Consider the following 13,014-nt stretch of genomic DNA (forward strand, 5'->3'; position numbering starts at 1 on the left):
TTGGATGTCCTATGTACTATGAGGTCGGTGGAACACATTCTAAAATGAACTACTTACTTTCATTTTACCCTTTTACCCCTCATGAATGTTCTACATCTGATTCATGATTTTCAAGATAAAAGCAAAGAACAAAAATTTAAAGAATGGAAAAAATATCCAATGGTGCCCCATGAGATGGCATGAAAAGGTCACGAAAGGAGTGTGAGGTCCTTATGTGCAAGCAATTGTGAGCTATGTTAAGAAGGAGACCCGAAGGAGAACAAAAGAAAATCTAGAAAAGGGGATCCAATATTTGAATAGGGAGTTGCTCATGTAACTCCCATGTAACTTAAGGGGGAGATGTATGAAAATAATAGGTCCATAAGAACTTTTGCCCAAAATGCCCAACATATGAACATATTATCAAAGTTTATTCTACAGACATTGAAAAACAATTACCTAGATTATATTTGCACGTCACTATATACAAATGGAAATAGAATTTGAACGTAAACTTGCTTGTCTCTATATCGTGGCCTCTGGCCCATTTTGATTTAGCAATCTTTGTATCTTCAACTTTACCTCTTTAGCTTGTACTCCAAGCATATCATGGAAGAAAACTAGATTTGTAAAGTCCCCACATGTCACTCTAGGGTTACTAGAATTACTTTATTAAAGAAGTCACATAATCTAGGGTTACTAAATCAAATATCTTGGGAGAAAGGTATTGTATCTGAAAGTTAAATATGTATTATTTCCAAAATGTATAAATTGCTAGATTTTAATTGGATTAAACATTTTGGCAGGGATTTGTGGGGGAATTAAAACGGGCATTTTAATTTGCTGAATTAAAATGTTTTAAACGTTTTTTGACCCCCCAAAAGCGTTTTAAACTACCCCCGCCATGATTTTAAACCGAGACTGGCTCCAGCCTATTACCGCATGATAAAACCACCTACCGTGTGGTATCATGGTAGTTATACCACTCAGTGTTAACATATACCGCACAGGGATTGTCTACACCACACGGTCTCAAACTATACCACGTGGGGTTGTGGTATATACCGTGCGGTAATAAAAACATACCGCACGGTGCATTTTCTTATATATGATGTGCACCGACCTCATACTATTCACATTCCCAAGAATCTAGCTTTGCTGGGGTCTCGAAAAAAACAAAGAAGGACAACGAAGAAAGGATTAAGAAAGCTTCCAAAATACTTTGTGAGTTTTCATATCCTTTTAAAAAGTGTCCAGTGTCGGTGGTGGGCTCGCTTAGGCCAGCTGATATCCACCCACACTTGGATGCAAAATGGATAAATGTGTAGCAGCTTAAATTTGATAGGTTATCGGTTGTTGATTTGAAAGTTTATTTTTCTAAGAATGTTTTCATGTAAATATATTTAAAATTTTTTCACAAAAAGAAAAGGAGAAAAGTTTCTTTTTCGTACACATTAGCTTTTAAAATGTAGTGTAATATCACATTTTTAATAGTTGACTAGCTATATTGCCTATATATAGATATCAAAAAACTAGCAAAAAATATATGACAATAATTGCAAGTATCTATGTGCCAGTGGGGAGTCCGCTTATGCTGACTTGTAACTACTCGCATATAGGTATAAAACGCCTTTGAACCATGTGCCAGTGGGTGATTTGCATATGCAGATTGGTAACTACTCGCACATGGAAAATGTTATATTATAGTTTATATGTACTTATTAGTAATAAGAAAATACATGGCTTTCGTCAATTGTGGCTCGCATTTGCTAGCTACTGATAACAACTTGCAGATAGTCTAGCCAATTGTGTAGCTCGCAATTGCCAGGTTGTACCAACCACACATTATATGTTAGAGATCATTGCAGACTAAGTTTTCTTGTAAGAGGAAATTAGTAGTATTATACATTGCACATTTATGTGCAAAGAAAAGTCCTATCTTATCTCAGAACAATTAGTTGATATTATACTAGACTTATGTTAAATATTTTCCAACCTAGGTAGTATCCTTGACTTCGTAGTTTCAAACAAAAAATTTTGATAAGTGCAAATGTAGATATTGCTAGCTACTACACTAGTGTGTGAAAATATACATATTGCTAGCTACAGAGCATGATGATGCGAATGATCATAGTGCAAATAGATGCTTACTTGAGAAAGAGCGGGACATGGGAAAAGGCAACTTGCCATCCCACGCCTATTTCTACAAGCAGATTACCATGTCTATAACCATCCATGTATGTCAAGAGGGGGCAAGAAGATTGGATCGTTGCTCTCTCCAAAGGTCTAGCAAACATACATTTGTTATTGATGACATGTTAGTGACATTGTCTTGAGTTGCAGAAAACATATTAATAATTGAGATGTTTTTTCTCTTTTACACGTACAGCAACCATGACGAACAGAGAAGTTAGGGTAGGCCAACGTCAACCACCAAACCAATCTCAAGGAGAAGGCTAAAGTGTTTCAAAACTGCAAGATTTTGTTACAATGCTAGGGCGGCAAAAGTGGAAGTGCAACTTTTGCAACCAATCTTTACAGGATCGGCCATGAGGATAAGAAAACATCTGATTGGAGATGAAAATAAATTAATAAAGAAATGCGATGGACCAAATGTCGAATCAGTTGTTGGCATCCTGCAAGGCATTAACAATGCTTCAAGTTGAATCACTTGTGTACCATTTGAATATGTAAATGAGTGAACATTTACTGTGTGCAACTATTGTAATGAAATTTGAGAATAATTTTCATCATGGATGTTCTCAATTGATCAATTGCTTGTTCCTTGCATATTTATTTGAGTCTTGATGTTGTAGATTGCTTGTAGCATGAACTAATGCATTTAGATCCTTAGAATAATTGTGTTGAAGAATTAAGATTGAAAAGTAGAAGGCGAGAGAGAGAAACCTACAAGCCGCAGCATGCATGTGAGAAATGCTAGCTACTGCACTAGTGTGTGTGAAAAACTGACTTTCATATACAAAGCATGATGTTACGAATGATCATAGTGCAGATAGATGCTTACTCGAGAAGGAGTGAGAAGTGGGAAAAGGCAATATGCCATCCCACGCTTAGGTCCCTACGTAGATTACCATGTCTATAACCATCCAATTATGTCGGGAGGGGGCAAGACGATTGGATGGTTGCTCTGTCTCGAGGTCTGGCGCACTTATTGAACGTTGTTGAAATTTAAATGAGGGAAATGATTTCTCCATGCAACACATAGTCGAGAAATAAGAGTTTAAGATTAGAGAAATGTTTTTATACATGACAATTGACAATTTCACATTATTGATCCATTGAAACGTGCATACAGAGTCCATGAGCATGGCTCCAAAGAAACGAGGCTGAAACCCTACAAAATCCTGAGACTATGTTATGCTCATAACTACCACATAGTGGAGATGTAACATCTTCCATGAAGAGTACACAAGTTTAGGAACTCGTATGCGCAAACATTTCTTAGGTGACCCTCAAAGACAAATTGGAAAGTGTAAGGGTCCGGGAGTGGAAAGGGTGATTGCCATCTTGGGTGGTCAGACAGTCGGCACTATAGACACGATTGTGGATGAAATAGTTGCACGTCACTAGTCTCAACTTATAATTGAAGAAAGAACCATGAGTCTTCTACATGCCTCATAGAAGTGTGGCCCATCAATGGGCTCAAACCTGCACCTTTCAAGGAATCTGTTTCTAAATAGCATATACTTCTTTTCATCATCACCCTTGTATCTTCTCTCATAAAGTGCCCCTTCATGAACAATATCAGTCCGTATAAATTTCTCAAATGCTATAGAGAAGTCTGCACGCTTTTGGAAATTCACATCATATAACTCTAGATCATCACTTGCAATATTCTTGAATGACATTGCATGTAGTGTGATATTATTAGGAGCTGGTGTTTTGGCCCACCGTGCATCCTCATATAGCTTTCTTGAAAACTTCTCATCAAGATTTCTTTGATTGGTAAACAAAGTAGCTCGCTTGATGTGTATTATCTACAGGGAATACTATGAGAATCCCCATATATACGCTTCATCACCATTAGAGTGTAGATCAGCATTTATAAAAGTATCTACAAGTAGTAGTGATTCTCAAAGTTTGGCTTCTTGAGCCAAGATGTGCCGAAGAAGACAATGCACTTCTTTCCTAATACGAGAGGAACCTTGAAGTTTTGGGAGGTTCAAGCAACAGTAGAGCAGCTGAAAGGATGTGATGTCTCTTTCTCAAGAATGATCTCCAAGAGTGTGATAACCAACTTGAAGAATTGTGTGGATGGCAAATCCAAATTGTTATCTCAGTCTGCTAGTTATTAACAGACATAGCTCCGAGCATCCACACTTATCTCCAAGCACCCACACTCATCTCCAAGCTTACACAATCATCCCCAAGCACACAAGAGAAGAGGGTGAACAAGGAGAAGAAGAAAGAGAAGCAGAGGGTGAACAAGGAAGAGAAGAAAGAGAAGCAACTTTGAAGAAGGACAAGAAGCTTCCATAACTCTATCCAAGGTAAGTCTCTTAACGGTTGATCTTCTTTGGAAGTTGCTCTCTTCGGATTCGTCCTTTGTCATATGTAGGACAAACGGATGTTTTTTGTACTAGTGTGGTCGGACGCATGTCCTTTTCAAGTTCTTAGAAAAAGGTGTGTCTCGGAGCGCATCTATAGACGTGCCTATAGACACGTCTGCTTGGGAAAATAAACAGCTGCACCTACAGATGCATTGATAGATGCACCTATAGATGTGCTCTGACAATCTTTCTTGTGTTTTCCTTCTCTTTCGCCTTTCTTTTCCTTCTCTTTTTCTTCCCCTTCCCCTTCCCCTTGCACTTTCACTTCCAAGAAAAGGATTGCATATTGACTGATGGAAATAAGTGATTGCATGAATGAAGAAAGGGATTGCATGAATGATGGAAAGGGATTGCATGTTTGAAGAAAGTTGCAATGCACTTGATGACATATACCCTCAAACGGATTTTTGAACAATATGATAAGAAGATGTCTTACAAGAGAAATCCATTGATGTAGCAAAGGCAATGCAACTTGGGAAAAATCTCAAGGAGGGTGCTGAAGCCAAGATAAAGGAGATAGAAGCGAGGGCCTTGTAGGCATGAGAGCAAGCTGAGGCTGCTACATAAATGATTAACATGGAAAGGCATAGAAGAGAAGAAGAAGAGAAGTGCATCAAGGAGCTCTAGGATAGGCTTGAAGATGCTAGAATGGATGGGGACATCACGAAGAAGGAGCTAGCAATGATGCAAAAGCATCTTGAAGATTAGAGATCCAAAAAGGAGGCACTTTACAAATGGCTTTGCAACATGCAGAATGCATTGAACATAGACAAAGATCAGATGATGGAGGAAATGAAAGAAGGAGAACAATGAATTGAAGGAAAATTTTCAAGATCTAGAGGAGAGAGTGAAAGTGAATGAGCTAAAGCTAAACAAACCAATATCCATTTCAGTTTTAGATGATGAATTAGTATCTAAACAAATTGAAGAGATGCATAAGAAGCTCAAGGGAGAGATCAAAGGAGAAGTAAAGAGCTCCTTTGACTTTGCATGACTATAGAAGGAAGTAAAGGAGCAAGCTGAAAGGTTTCTCAACTCAAAGAAGCTCAAGATTGGAGGATTACCAGACAATTGGAACGTAGCAAAGGATTCTTAGGAAGAGACCTGTGAAAAACTCAGCAAATCTTTACTAGGCATTGAATTGGGTGATCTCAACTTTGAGATAGCTCAAGAAGGAGCATAAGGAATTATCATCTTCGAGTCAAGGGATGAAAGAATGCAAGTTCTTAGATAATCCAACAAGTTGAAAGGTCTATAGGTGTGAATTGTAGAGGAACTCACAAAGAATCAGCTAAGGAACAAAAGCTCAGAACCCACCTTAGCCGCGAATGATGAGAGGTGGACATGTCAGGTCATATGAAAGAAAAAGGAGTAGGTTGGGCTCAATGAACTCTCTCTCTATTTAAGTGCCGAATGATGAGAGGTGGACATGTCAGGTCATATGAAAGAAGAATGAGAAGGTCGAGCTCAATGAACTCTCTTGCACACTAGGATATTAACTATCATTAATGTGGTGGTTTTCATCTATTATTACAATATGAATATGAATGTCATACAATTCATTCATTGAGGATTTAGGATTCGTTTACACTTCATTGGTTTGGAGTTCATATAGATTCTTGCAACATCATCCCATGTGTTTGTGATTCTTTATGTAACTTTCATGTATGGAAGTCATTGCTTGTACATTATCTTTGCATATCTTTGCAAGAGTTCCAACATGGTGATAGATAAGACTACCCACCTCATTTGAATGATGAGAGGTGGACATGTCAAGTCATATGAAAGAAGAATGAGAAGACCGAGCTCAATGAGCTCTCTCCCTATTTAAGTACAGTGCAGACATAGCTAAGAGCCTATTCTGAGATCCACCCCCGAAACTCTATAGAATGATCCACAAACTACAAATCTATGGCATACCCAAAAGTATTTGGAATGATCATGTACTATATCTGATAACACTATTGGATGACCTCCATGTAGAACCAGACTCAAAGAAGGGGAGGAATAATAGCTACAAGGAGGACATGCCTTGCAATTGGCTGTATGACTTGGAGTCGGCACATGCAGTAAATATTAATTTCTGTGGATCATTTTTCCTGCTCCTTTTAGTTACTTGTCAAGATCATGATGTAGGTTTCTTTTGGCAAGGCATTATGGCAGTATGAAGTTGTATAGAGCAACAAGACCAAGATGAAGAGGACCTCGAGCAAAAGGAGGAGTTACTAAGGGCATACAAGTCAGTAGAGGCAAGCAAGCAGTCGGTGGTCCGTGTGTAATGAGGTCTGCAATAGTGCATCAGACTGGCCTAAAGAGCTAGGAGATGCTTGCCACATAGAGCTTGATAAGATTGCTCGAGCCATAAAATATCATCGTATTTTTGTTTTAGTAAAAATATTGCTGGCATTTCTTGGACTTGTGGACTTTCTTGGATTGCCATCATCCATGATCTATCGTGCTAGTAATATCTGATTTTGTGTCGACCTACTTCCATGTTAATACTTAAATGTCTGTGGAAAGACAATTGGCTTATTCTTATTAGTGTCAATAATATGTGAGCATAATATTTTGTGAGCATATACAAATTATCTCAGGTCTGCATGTGTAAACTATTAACCGATCTTATTGTAGTCGACCAAAGTAAACTTGGATGGATCTCGATTTAATACATGACTGCTTAATACACGAGGTGGATGAACCATTAAAATAGGACTACTCTAATGTCTTAAGTAGACTGGTGGCTAAAATCTGACCGTTAAAGATAACCAGCCTAAAGGGGGCTGTTTTAGTATAGCACTTTGCAACAAAGTTTAGGATAGCATGACAATAGTTTAGGATAAGTGGTCGCGAATGTGGTGGTTGGTTGCATACTAAGACTACCACCAGCGTGGTGGTTTGCTTCTATTATTACAAGACAAGATAAATTTCATACAATTCATTCGTTTAAGATTTGTGGATTAGTTATAGGATTTAATAAAACTAGCATGCTGGTTGTTTGGCATGTACTAAAAACAAGCATGGGATTTGTTACTTGGGATTTACAAGAACAATTACAAAAACAAGTGGGGTGGTTAGTTTGGGATTTATTAAAAGAAGGGTAGTCTCAAAGACATTTTTCATTTTCCAAGATAAGTGAAATATTGTTTCCTTGCAATGAGACTACATTTTCTTAGTACTATATTAGTCGTGCTTGTCCACTACTCTAAGACACCCCAAGATGTGCTCATGCGTGTCTAAATCCAATTTGAAGATACTCTTGCCCTTCTTTTGTTGTGGCACAAGTTGCATCTAGAACTTAATAGCTCTTACTAGATGAGAGTACATAAAAGTGTAAGGACTCTTATGTGATAGTTCCTCGATAGTTCGTAATTGTGGCCTCTCTTGGATGTTTTTTGGTACCAAAAGCCTCGAACTACTACATTCCACTTCTCATAACTTGTTGTTCCCCAATCATCATTAAATGCTTCCTCAGCCTTGTTCTTAGGTTTTGTGTGCTAAAACACAAAGTATGGGTCATCTTCCTCATTCTCCCCAGAGACAGCGACAACTGCAAAGTTATCCCCCTCTTTTAGACAGTCAGTGAGGTCATTGAAATCTCCCCACACTATGGTAAGTTGTTGTTTGTCTCTTTATTATTTGTCACTCCATTTGAACGTAGAGGGAAAACTTGAACTTGCTCCCATGTCTTCATAGCTACAATGTTCTCACAACAATTATCATGATCCCCTATGATGCACGCATTGCAGAAACAAGAAAGTTTTCTTATTTTAATCAGGTGATTGTTTGAAAAGCCCCATAATATGCTGTGCAAACCATGGACTCCTTTAATTTTCTTGCAATTGTGCTAGATTCTCCTTTGCACTTCATTCACTTTCACTTCATGCAACACTCTGTACTACACTATTCTTAAGGCTTTGTTTACAGTATATTGAATGCGCGCCTGTGGAGAGCTTGTTTGTAAGCCATGTTAAAGCATCATGGGAATCATTGAGCTTTTATTGAGGGCATGTTAATTAGTGTTTAAATAGATCTTGCTTAATACAACACCAGCATCCATCATGTTCACACTTGCCATGGCTAGACCCAAAGAAATTCCACATCATGTCTAGACTGGTCAGCGATTTGAATCTTGAGAAAAAGTAGAATCCACGTGATGATTTAAATTAGAAGGTAGCACCATCTGACCACACCCAATGTTGTTTTATATTTTTTGCATGGGGATTCTGATTTTTCAGCCATTCCTAATGTAGTAGAAAAGCATGCTGCACAAATAAGGTGCCATTTTCCCTATCATCTAAAATAAGGTGCATGCCATGCTGCACAAATAAGGTGCCATGTTCCCTATCATCTAAAATGTAGCAATGGTATGTGTGTTGCACTAACGTGGACTCCTTTAAGTCAGCAAGCAGATTGGCATCAGTCATAGAAGAATCAAGCTAATGGATGTACATGATATGCACAAGAATTGTTATCTGCTTGTTGTACCAGTGAGCACTTTGTATCTCATCTTATTCTTGAAATGAATAATTTTCAGTGAAATCTATGTCAGAGACAATAGTGTCATGGGGAAAATTGGCAAGGCACGTCCTAAATTTTATATTGCCAGCTAGTCGCCATAAAATTATGAAGCACATATTTTGGGATGGATTGAACCACGTGACCTATAAGCTCCTTTGGCTGAGTGCTCATATACAATAGTAGCCATCTCTTTTTATTAGATCTTTCAACATTGACATTTTCAAATCTCGTCCATTTTAGAGCAACATGGTTGTCTTCCCTCATTTCATTTGGAGCTTGCATGTGCCAGGAATGCATTCAATGCGGTGCCACTCATGGTCTCCATTTGGTCAAACCACTGGCTCCCACAGAGACCTTGGTCTCCCTTGCAACACATGATGAGGATCCAGGTGGCTTGTAGATTTTGCATTCATCAGGAAGACATGGGCATCGATCCCCATGGAGAAATGCTCCAACACAACGAGATCTCAAGTCATTCATAGTTTGCCTGACATTAAGAATAAAAATATTAAAGTCTAAAATCAACTTCATAGATGTCACATATGGTCCCACAATAATCTAATTACTGCTACGAGAAGAGAAGATTGGTATCAGAAGCACTTGCTCAGCTATCTTGTACAAAGTTAGCCCCCATGATTCCACAATTATCACGAACCGGATGGAGGATGCACATGTGTGAAAGAATGATGCATAAATTGAGAAGCATTGGCCCTCCAAATGGGGTGGAAGGAGTGCCCATGTGTGTATAATTTTGCTATTGACAACTACTAGAATGCTCCTACAATCCACATATCACATATGAATGCATAATGCCTCATGCACACACTTCATGCATACGAGAGGTCACAACCCCTCATGCCTCTTGGGATCCATCCCTTGGGCATACCACATTATTCTACCCTTAGCCTATGACACTTTATGCCTACCATTTATTAATGCATACCCATGCATTCCTACCCATTCCTATCCTAGGACCTACATGTGTGAGTGCTCCATTTATATTAATCAATTAACATATCCAATACCTTAGTCATTTAAGCCTACCTAGCCTACCTTCTAATTAGTACATTTCAATCAACCTAGCCTAATACATTCTAGGCTATAAAATCAAGTCATGACATGCCCTCTTGCTTGGGACATAGATGTTCTCATCTACTAGGTACTCTTCTTTGCCTTCATGGTCTTTAACACTCATTAGTTTCTTGCATAAACTTCTATACAACATCTTTAATGTTTCATCTTCATGTCTAGTAATCCTGCCAAACAAGTCCAACATTAGTATGTTCCTTTAAATCAAATTCCCAAATAAATCAATAAGAAAGACATAGTACTTATCTTTCATGTTGTGTTGTCCATGTGCTCCTTTGCTTTGGACATTCCTACAAAGATTAATTAATTCGACTTTATCCATTAGGGTTAGTAGGAATCCATTTCCATTCTACTTTTCCTTTCCAATAAGATACTATTTCCTAATCTATCTCTCTCATATGCATGCATTGGTCCAAGTTCCAAGTGACCAGTTTGGAACCATTAGTTTTAGGTTGATCAGACCCAAAATTTAGAAGATAAGCCTAACTTACAAGATCAAGATCACCAAATCTTGCTTGAGTACTCATTCTAGACCACAAGGTCTAATTATGGATCCACCCATAGTCATGTGTCCCTGACGACTCACCAATTACTTGAGATCTCTCTAAGGTCACCAGAGCTAGGGTCACTAGAGCTTACTAAGCGCTTACATGTCCACCACCTAGTCCAACACCTAGGTAGGACTATGGACCCTTTCAGTGATCATTCCAAATGAATCACTATTTTCGATATCCTAGATACTACTCAACTACCCTAGTCTAAATTAAGGTCGCAAGACCTATGGCCATGTATAGGTTTCCACTTTCTATACTTAGCTTTTCCCCTCTCTTTTCTCCTCTCTTTTCCCTCCCTCTTTTCCCCTATGTTTTCCCTCTTTCTCAACTCTCTTTTCTCCTTTGTGTTCTCTCTTTTCTCTCTTTTCCCTCTTTTCTCTTCTCTTTTTCCTCCCTCTTTTCCCCTCTTTCCCTCCCTCTTCCTCCCCTCTCTTTTCCTCTCTCTCTTTTATTTTCCCTCTTTTCTCCTCTCTTTTCTCTCTTTTCTCCTCTCTTTTTCTGCCCCCTTTTCCACTCTTTCCCTCCCTCTTCCTCCCCTCTCTTTTCCTGTCTTTCCGTCTCTTCTCTTATTTCATATCTTCTCCCCTCTCTTCTCCTCTCTCGTCTTATTTCTGCTCTCCTCTTATTTGATCTCTTCTCTTATTTCCTCTCGTTTCCCTCCCTCTTTTCTCTCTCTTTTCCCTCCCTCTTTTCTCCTCTCTTTTCCCTCTTTCTCCCCTCTTTTTTCTCCTCTCTTTCCTCTCTTTCCTCCTCTGTTTTTACTCCCTCTTTTCCCCTCTTTCCCTCCCTCTTCCTCCCCCCTCTTTCCCTCTCTTTCCCTCTCTTCTCTTATATGCTCTCTTCTTCTCTCTCCTCTTATTTCCTCTCTTCTCTTATTTCCTCTCTTTTCCCTCTGGACCCTATTTTCCCCTCTCGTTTCTCGTCTCTTTTCCCTCCCTCTTTCCCCCTCTCTTTTCCCTCTTTCTCCCCTCTCTTTTCTCCTCTCTTTTCTCTCTTTTGTCCTCTATTTGTCCTCCCTTTTTTCCCGTCTTTCCCTCCCTATTCCTCCTTGCTCTTTCCCTCTCTTTCCCTCTCTTTTCCTCTCTTTTCCCCTTGCTTCTCATCTCTCCTCTTATTTCCTCTCTTTTCCCCTAGCTTCTCATCTCTTCACTTATTTCCTCTCTTCTCTTATTTCATCTCTTCTCTTTTCCCCTCTGTTTTCTCCTCTCTGTTCCCTCCCTCTTTTCCCTCTTTCTCCCCTCGGTTTTCCTCTTCCATCCTCTCTTTTCATTCACACATCTCCTTTTCCCTTTCTATTATTTTCACATTCTGTTTATCCCCTCTCTCTTTCTCTTTAATTTCCTCTCTTTTCTATCTTATTTCCTCTCTTTCTTCCTTATTTCCCCTCTTTTCTTCTCTCTTTTTTCTTTTTTCTCTCTTTTCTCCTCTTTTTTCCCTCTTTTCTCTCTTTCCCTCTCTTTTCCTCTCTACCCCTCTTCTCCTCTCTTTTCCCTCTATCTTTTCTCTATTTTCAAAACATATAGCATAACAAATAACAAAGAGAGGGATAAAACATAATCGCATCATAGAGCATAACAAATATCCAAGAGAGGGCTTCCTCTCATATACTAGAACTATAATTACATTCTCCAAATTAGAGTACTCTATAATACTTTGGTATTCTCATCATTTAGTCTTCGATGGAGTGCTACCCTCTCCTTTGTCATCTCTCTTCTTCTTCTTATCCTTCACTTATTTTTTCTTTTGCTCCTTACTCTAAGGAGCTTCCTTGGGTGCATGGCCTTCCTCTTGGATATAGTTCAGCATACACTCAATAGAATCCTCCAAGATTTTGTGATTTGTGTTGTTCTGGTCGAAATAATCATTGCCCATGTTGTGTGTGTGGAGGGACATAGACGCATCCCAGGGAGCGATGGTACATCTACCTCCTTATTGTTTATATCATAATATTGATGGTACAGCTCCTCCAAGTATGCTATCAGAGATTCTTCAATAGGGGCCATTAGGAGTAGTAGTCGCTAAGGGCCATTGGGAGTAGCACAGAGAGAGAGAGGGACGAGAAGGGAGAGATGAGAAGGAAGTGATGCTCAAGAGAGCGATGAGGAGTAGCAGAGTGGAAGGAGTGGAAGGAGGAAAACGACAAGAAGGGAACAACAAGAGAGTGATGGGAAGGGAACAAGTAATAGACTAGAAGGGAATGGTGAGAGATAGAGAAGGGGAGTGGTTTGAGACAAAGAAGAAAGGAGGGGAGACTTTAAAGATTGAGGAATGATGAAGTAGAGAAGGGAAAAGCAAAGAATCAA

The sequence above is a fragment of the Dipteris shenzhenensis genome, chromosome 24 (genome assembly GCF_047967505.1).
Source record: "Dipteris shenzhenensis isolate YYH24624 ecotype China chromosome 24, Dip_SZ_1.0, whole genome shotgun sequence".
Lineage (NCBI taxonomy): Eukaryota > Viridiplantae > Streptophyta > Polypodiopsida > Gleicheniales > Dipteridaceae > Dipteris > Dipteris shenzhenensis.